The sequence below is a fragment of the Camellia sinensis genome, chromosome 12 (genome assembly GCF_055761805.1).
Source record: "Camellia sinensis isolate YWXY chromosome 12, ASM5576180v1, whole genome shotgun sequence".
Taxonomy (NCBI): Eukaryota; Viridiplantae; Streptophyta; class Magnoliopsida; order Ericales; family Theaceae; genus Camellia; species Camellia sinensis.
The window spans coordinates 7,221,381-7,230,594 of record NC_138972.1 but is presented as its reverse complement, the minus strand read 5'-3'; positions in this window follow the sequence as shown (position 1 = coordinate 7,230,594).

Below are 9,214 nucleotides of genomic sequence, written 5' to 3'. Positions count from 1 at the left end.
TCCGGAAACCCCGTATTTACATATCTGCCACTGTGCAGGAGAATCCGTATAGGTGTTCGAGTGTTCGAACCGTAATGCGGAAGAAATGGTACGGAAACCCCGTATTTACATACCTGCCACTGTGCAGCAGAATCCGTATAGGTGTTCGAGTGTTCGCACCGTAATGCGCAAGAAATGGTACGGAAACCCCATATTTACATATCTGCCACTGTGCAGGAGAATCCGTATAGGTGTTCGAGTGTTCGAACCGTAATGCGCAAGAAATGGTACGGAAACCCCGTATTTACATATCTGCCACTGTGCTGGAGAATCCGTATAGGTGTTCGAATGTTCGCACCGTAATGCGCAAGAAATGGTACGGAAACCCCGTATTTACATATCTGCCACTGTGCAGGAGAATCCGTATAGGTGTTCGAGTGTTTGAACCGTAATGCGCAAGAAATGGTACGGAAAGCCCGTATTTACATATCTGCCACTGTGCAGGAGAATCCGTATAGGTGTTCGAGTGTTCGAACCGTAATGCGCAAGAAATGGTACGGAAACCCCGTATTTACATATCTGCCACTGTGCAGGAGAATCCGTATAGGTGTTCGAGTGTTCGAACCGTAATGCGCAAGAAATGGTACGGAAACCCCGTATTTACATATCTGCCACTGTGCAGGAGAATCCGTATAGGTGTTCGAGTGTTCGAACCGTAATGCGCAAGAAATGGTACGGAAACCCCGTATTTACATATCTGCCACTGTGCAGGAGAATCCGTATAGGTGTTCGAGTGTTCGGACCGTAATGCGCAAGAAATGGTACGGAAACCCCGTATTTACATATCTGCCACTGTGCAGGAGAATCCGTATAGGTGTTCGAGTGTTCGAACCGTAATGCGCAAGAAATGGTACGGAAACCCCGTATTTACATATCTGCCACTGTGCAGGAGAATCCGTATAGGTGTTCGAGTGTTCGAACCGTAATGCGCAAGAAATGGGACGGAAACCCCGTATTTACATATCTGCCACTGTGTAGGAGAATCCGTATAGGTGTTCGAGTGTTCGAACCGTAATGCGCAAGAAATGGTACGGAAACCCCGTATTTACATATCTGCCACTGTGCAGCAGAATCCGTATAGGTGTTCGAGTGTTCGAACCGTAATGCGCAAGAAATGGTACGGAAACCCCATATTTACATATCTGCCACTGTGCAGGAGAATCCGTATAGGTGTTCGAGTGTTCGAGCCGTAATGCGCAAGAAATGGTACGGAAACCCCGTATTTACATATCTGCCACTGTGCAGGAGAATCCGTATAGGCGTTCGAGTGTTCGAACCGTAATGCGCAAGAAATGGTACGGAAACCCCGTATTTACATATCTGCCACTATGCAGGAGAATCCGTATAGGTGTTCGAGTGTTCGCACCGTAATGCGCAAGAAATGGTACGGAAACCCCGTATTTACATATCTGCCACTGTGCAGGAGAATCCGTATAGGTGTTCGAGTGTTCGAACCGTAATGCGCAAGAAATGGTACGGAAACCCCGTATTTACATATCTGCCACTGTGCAGGAGAATCCATATAGGTGTTCGAGTGTTCGAACCGTAATGCGCAAGAAATGGTACGGAAACCCCGTATTTACATATCTGCCACTGTGCAGGAGAATCCGTATAGGTGTTCGAGTGTTCGCACCGTAATGCGCAAGAAATGGTACGGAAACCCCGTATTTACATATCTGCCACTGTGCAGGAGAATCCGTATAGGTGTTCGAGTGTTCGAACCGTAATGCGCAAGAAATGGTACGGAAACCCCGTATTTACATATCTGCCACTGTGCAGGAGAATCCGTGTAGGTGTTCGAGTGTTCGAACCGTAATGCGCAAGAAATGGTACGGAAACCCCGTATTTACATATCTGCCACCGTGCAGGAGAATCCGTATAGGTGTTCGAGTGTTCGAACCGTAATGCGCAAGAAATGGTACGGAAACCCCATATTTACATATCTGCCACTGTGCAGGAGAATCCGTATAGGTGTTCTAGTGTTCGAACCGTAATGCGCAAGAAATGGTACGGAAACCCCGTATTTACATATCTGCCACTGTGCAGGAGAATCCGTATAGGTGTTCTAGTGTTCGAACCGTAATGCGCAAGAAATGGTACGGAAACCCCGTATTTACATATCTGCCACTGTGCAGGAGAATCCGTATAGGTGTTCGAGTGTTCGCACCGTAATGCGCAAGAAATGGTACGGAAACCCCGTATTTACATATCTGCCACTGTGCAGGAGAATCCGTATAGGTGTTCGAGTGTTCGGACCGTAATGCGCAAGAAATGGTACGGAAACCCCGTATTTACATATCTGCCACTGTGCAGGAGAATCCGTATAGGTGTTCGAGTGTTCGCACCGTAATGCGCAAGAAATGGTACGGAAACCCCGTATTTACATATCTGCCACTGTGCAGGAGAATCCGTATAGGTGTTCTAGTGTTCGAACCGTAATGCGCAAGAAATGGTACGGAAACCCCGTATTTACATATCTGCCACTGTGCAGGGGAATCCGTATAGGTGTTCGAGTGTTCGAACCGTAATGCGCAAGAAATGGTCCGGAAACCCCGTATTTACATATCTGCCACTGTGCAGGAGAATCCGTATAGGTGTTCGAGTGTTCGAACCGTAATGCGCAAGAAATGGTACGGAAACCCCGTATTTACATACCTGCCACTGTGCAGCAGAATCCGTATAGGTGTTCGAATGTTCGCACCGTAATGCGCAAGAAATGGTACGGAAACCCCATATTTACATATCTGCCACTGTGCAGGAGAATCCGTATAGGTGTTCGAGTGTTCGAACCGTAATGCGCAAGAAATGGTACGGAAACCCCGTATTTACATATCTGCCACTGTGCTGGAGAATCCGTATAGGTGTTCGAATGTTCGCACCGTAATGCGCAAGAAATGGTACGGAAACCCCGTATTTACATATCTGCCACTGTGCAGGAGAATCCGTATAGGTGTTCGAGTGTTTGAACCGTAATGCGCAAGAAATGGTACGGAAAGCCCGTATTTACATATCTGCCACTGTGCAGGAGAATCCGTATAGGTGTTCGAGTGTTCGAACCGTAATGCGCAAGAAATGGTACGGAAACCCCGTATTTACATATCTGCCACTGTGCAGGAGAATCCGTATAGGTGTTCGAGTGTTCGAACCGTAATGCGCAAGAAATGGTACGGAAACCCCGTATTTACATATCTGCCACTGTGCAGGAGAATCCGTATAGGTGTTCGAGTGTTCGAACCGTAATGCGCAAGAAATGGTACGGAAACCCCGTATTTACATATCTGCCACTGTGCAGCAGAATCCGTATAGGTGTTCGAGTGTTCGGACCGTAATGCGCAAGAAATGGTACGGAAACCCCGTATTTACATATCTGCCACTGTGCAGGAGAATCCGTATAGGTGTTCGAGTGTTTGAACCGTAATGCGCAAGAAATGGTACGGAAACCCCGTATTTACATATCTGCCACTGTGCAGGAGAATCCGTATAGGTGTTCGAGTGTTCGAACCGTAATGCGCAAGAAATGGGACGGAAACCCCGTATTTACATATCTGCCACTGTGCAGGAGAATCCGTATAGGTGTTCGAGTGTTCGAACCGTAATGCGCAAGAAATGGTACGGAAACCCCGTATTTACATATCTGCCACTGTGCAGCAGAATCCGTATAGGTGTTCGAGTGTTCGAACCGTAATGCGCAAGAAATGGTACGGAAACCCCATATTTACATATCTGCCACTGTGTAGGAGAATCCGTATAGGTGTTCGAGTGTTCGAGCCGTAATGCGCAAGAAATGGTCCGGAAACCCCGTATTTACATATCTGCCACTGTGCAGGAGAATCCGTATAGGCGTTCGAGTGTTCGAACCGTAATGCGCAAGAAATGGTACGGAAACCCCGTATTTACATATCTGCCACTGTGCAGGAGAATCCGTATAGGTGTTCGAGTGTTCGCACCGTAATGCGCAAGAAATGGTACGGAAACCCCGTATTTACATATCTGCCACTGTGCAGGAGAATCCGTATAGGTGTTCGAGTGTTCGAACCGTAATGCGCAAGAAATGGTACGGAAACCCCGTATTTACATATCTGCCACTGTGCAGGAGAATCCATATAGGTGTTCGAGTGTTCGAACCGTAATGCGCAAGAAATGGTACGGAAACCCCGTATTTACATATCTGCCACTGTGCAGGAGAATCCGTATAGGTGTTCGAGTGTTCGAACCGTAATGCGCAAGAAATGGTACGGAAACCCCGTATTTACATATCTGCCACTGTGCAGGAGAATCCGTATAGGTGTTCGAGTGTTCGAACCGTAATGCGCAAGAAATGGTACGGAAACCCCGTATTTACATATCTGCCACTGTGCAGCAGAATCCGTGTAGGTGTTCGAGTGTTCGAACCGTAATGCGCAAGAAATGGTACGGAAACCCCGTATTTACATATCTGCCACTGTGCAGGAGAATCCGTATAGGTGTTCGAGTGTTCGAACCGTAATGCGCAAGAAATGGTACGGAAACCCCATATTTACATATCTGCCACTGTGCAGGAGAATCCGTATAGGTGTTCAAGTGTTCGAACCGTAATGCGCAAGAAATGGTACGGAAAGCCCGTATTTACATATCTGCCACTGTGCAGGAGAATCCGTATAGGTGTTCTAGTGTTCGAACCGTAATGCGCAAGAAATGGTACGGAAACCCCGTATTTACATATCTGCCACTGTGCAGGAGAATCCGTATAGGTGTTCGAGTGTTCGCACCGTAATGCGCAAGAAATGGTACGGAAACCCCGTATTTACATATCTGCCACTGTGCAGCAGAATCCGTATAGGTGTTCGAGTGTTCGGACCGTAATGCGCAAGAAAATGGTACGGAAACCCCGTATTTACATATCTGCCACTATGCAGGAGAATCCGTATAGGTGTTCGAGTGTTCGCAACGTAATGCGCAAGAAATGGTACGGAAACCCCGTATTTACATATCTGCCACTGTGCAGGAGAATCCGTATAGGTGTTCGAGTGTTCGAACCGTAATGCGCAAGAAATGGTACGGAAACCCCGTATTTACATATCTGCCACTGTGCAGGAGAATCCGTATAGGTGTTCGAGTGTTCGAACCGTAATGCGCAAGAAATGGTACGGAAACCCCGTATTTACATATCTGCCACTGTGCAGGAGAATCCGTATAGGCGTTCGAGTGTTCGAACCGTAATGCGCAAGAAATGGTACGGAAACCCCGTATTTACATATCTGCCACTGTGCAGGAGAATCCGTATAGGTGTTCGAGTGTTCGAACCGTAATGCGCAAGAAATGGTACGGAAACCCCGTATTTACATATCTGCCACTGTGCAGGAGAATCCGTATAGGTGTTCGAGTGTTCGAACCGTAATGCGCAAGAAATGGGACGGAAACCCCGTATTTACATATCTGCCACTGTGCAGGAGAATCCGTATAGGTGTTCGAGTGTTCGAACCGTAATGCGCAAGAAATGGTACGGAAACCCCGTATTTACATATCTGCCACTGTGCAGCAGAATCCGTATAGGTGTTCGAGTGTTCGAACCGTAATGCGCAAGAAATGGTACGGAAACCCCATATTTACATATCTGCCACTGTGCAGGAGAATCCGTATAGGTGTTCGAGTGTTCGAGCCGTAATGCGCAAGAAATGGTACGGAAACCCCGTATTTACATATCTGCCACTGTGCAGGAGAATCCGTATAGGCGTTCGAGTGTTCGAACCGTAATGCGCAAGAAATGGTACGGAAACCCCGTATTTACATATCTGCCACTGTGCAGGAGAATCCGTATAGGTGTTCGAGTGTTCGCACCGTAATGCGCAAGAAATGGTACGGAAACCCCGTATTTACATATCTGCCACTGTGCAGGAGAATCCGTATAGGTGTTCGAGTGTTCGAACCGTAATGCGCAAGAAATGGTACGGAAACCCCGTATTTACATATCTGCCACTGTGCAGGAGAATCCATATAGGTGTTCGAGTGTTCGAACCGTAATGCGCAAGAAATGGTACGGAAACCCCGTATTTACATATCTGCCACTGTGCAGGAGAATCCGTATAGGTGTTCGAGTGTTCGCACCGTAATGCGCAAGAAATGGTACGGAAACCCCGTATTTACATATCTGCCACTGTGCAGGAGAATCCGTATAGGTGTTCGAGTGTTCGAACCGTAATGCGCAAGAAATGGTACGGAAACCCCGTATTTACATATCTGCCACTGTGCAGGAGAATCCGTGTAGGTGTTCGAGTGTTCGAACCGTAATGCGCAAGAAATGGTACGGAAACCCCGTATTTACATATCTGCCACTGTGCAGGAGAATCCGTATAGGTGTTCGAGTGTTCGAACCGTAATGCGCAAGAAATGGTACGGAAACCCCATATTTACATATCTGCCACTGTGCAGGAGAATCCGTATAGGTGTTCTAGTGTTCGAACCGTAATGCGCAAGAAATGGTACGGAAACCCCGTATTTACATATCTGCCACTGTGCAGGAGAATCCGTATAGGTGTTCTAGTGTTCGAACCGTAATGCGCAAGAAATGGTACGGAAACCCCGTATTTACATATCTGCCACTGTGCAGGAGAATCCGTATAGGTGTTCGAGTGTTCGCACCGTAATGCGCAAGAAATGGTACGGAAACCCCGTATTTACATATCTGCCACTGTGCAGGAGAATCCGTATAGGTGTTCGAGTGTTCGGACCGTAATGCGCAAGAAATGGTACGGAAACCCCGTATTTACATATCTGCCACTGTGCAGGAGAATCCGTATAGGTGTTCGAGTGTTCGCACCGTAATGCGCAAGAAATGGTACGGAAACCCCGTATTTACATATCTGCCACTGTGCAGGAGAATCCGTATAGGTGTTCGAGTGTTCGAACCGTAATGCGCAAGAAATGGTACGGAAACCCCGTATTTACATATCTGCCACTGTGCAGGGGAATCCGTATAGGTGTTCGAGTGTTCGAACCGTAATGCGCAAGAAATGGTCCGGAAACCCCGTATTTACATATCTGCCACTGTGCAGGAGAATCCGTATAGGTGTTCGAGTGTTCGAACCGTAATGCGCAAGAAATGGTACGGAAACCCCGTATTTACATACCTGCCACTGTGCAGCAGAATCCGTATAGGTGTTCGAGTGTTCGCACCGTAATGCGCAAGAAATGGTACGGAAACCCCATATTTACATATCTGCCACTGTGCAGGAGAATCCGTATAGGTGTTCGAGTGTTCGAACCGTAATGCGCAAGAAATGGTACGGAAACCCCGTATTTACATATCTGCCACTGTGCTGGAGAATCCGTATAGGTGTTCGAATGTTCGCACCGTAATGCGCAAGAAATGGTACGGAAACCCCGTATTTACATATCTGCCACTGTGCAGGAGAATCCGTATAGGTGTTCGAGTGTTTGAACCGTAATGCGCAAGAAATGGTACGGAAAGCCCGTATTTACATATCTGCCACTGTGCAGGAGAATCCGTATAGGTGTTCGAGTGTTCGAACCGTAATGCGCAAGAAATGGTACGGAAACCCCGTATTTACATATCTGCCACTGTGCAGGAGAATCCGTATAGGTGTTCGAGTGTTCGAACCGTAATGCGCAAGAAATGGTACGGAAACCCCGTATTTACATATCTGCCACTGTGCAGGAGAATCCGTATAGGTGTTCGAGTGTTCGAACCGTAATGCGCAAGAAATGGTACGGAAACCCCGTATTTACATATCTGCCACTGTGCAGCAGAATCCGTATAGGTGTTCGAGTGTTCGGACCGTAATGCGCAAGAAATGGTACGGAAACCCCGTATTTACATATCTGCCACTGTGCAGGAGAATCCGTATAGGTGTTCGAGTGTTTCAACCGTAATGCGCAAGAAATGGTACGGAAACCCCGTATTTACATATCTGCCACTGTGCAGGAGAATCCGTATAGGTGTTCGAGTGTTCGAACCGTAATGCGCAAGAAATGGGACGGAAACCCCGTATTTACATATCTGCCACTGTGCAGGAGAATCCGTATAGGTGTTCGAGTGTTCGAACCGTAATGCGCAAGAAATGGTACGGAAACCCCGTATTTACATATCTGCCACTGTGCAGCAGAATCCGTATAGGTGTTCGAGTGTTCGAACCGTAATGCGCAAGAAATGGTACGGAAACCCCATATTTACATATCTGCCACTGTGTAGGAGAATCCGTATAGGTGTTCGAGTGTTCGAGCCGTAATGCGCAAGAAATGGTCCGGAAACCCCGTATTTACATATCTGCCACTGTGCAGGAGAATCCGTATAGGCGTTCGAGTGTTCGAACCGTAATGCGCAAGAAATGGTACGGAAACCCCGTATTTACATATCTGCCACTGTGCAGGAGAATCCGTATAGGTGTTCGAGTGTTCGCACCGTAATGCGCAAGAAATGGTACGGAAACCCCGTATTTACATATCTGCCACTGTGCAGGAGAATCCGTATAGGTGTTCGAGTGTTCGAACCGTAATGCGCAAGAAATGGTACGGAAACCCCGTATTTACATATCTGCCACTGTGCAGGAGAATCCATATAGGTGTTCGAGTGTTCGAACCGTAATGCGCAAGAAATGGTACGGAAACCCCGTATTTACATATCTGCCACTGTGCAGGAGAATCCGTATAGGTGTTCGAGTGTTCGAACCGTAATGCGCAAGAAATGGTACGGAAACCCCGTATTTACATATCTGCCACTGTGCAGGAGAATCCGTATAGGTGTTCGAGTGTTCGAACCGTAATGCGCAAGAAATGGTACGGAAACCCCGTATTTACATATCTGCCACTGTGCAGCAGAATCCGTGTAGGTGTTCGAGTGTTCGAACCGTAATGCGCAAGAAATGGGACGGAAACCCCGTATTTACATATCTGCCACTGTGCAGGAGAATCCGTATAGGTGTTCGAGTGTTCGAACCGTAATGCGCAAGAAATGGTACGGAAACCCCGTATTTACATATCTGCCACTGTGCAGCAGAATCCGTATAGGTGTTCGAGTGTTCGAACCGTAATGCGCAAGAAATGGTACGGAAACCCCATATTTACATATCTGCCACTGTGTAGGAGAATCCGTATAGGTGTTCGAGTGTTCGAGCCGTAATGCGCAAGAAATGGTCCGGAAACCCCGTATTTACATATCTGCCACTGTGCAGGAGAATCC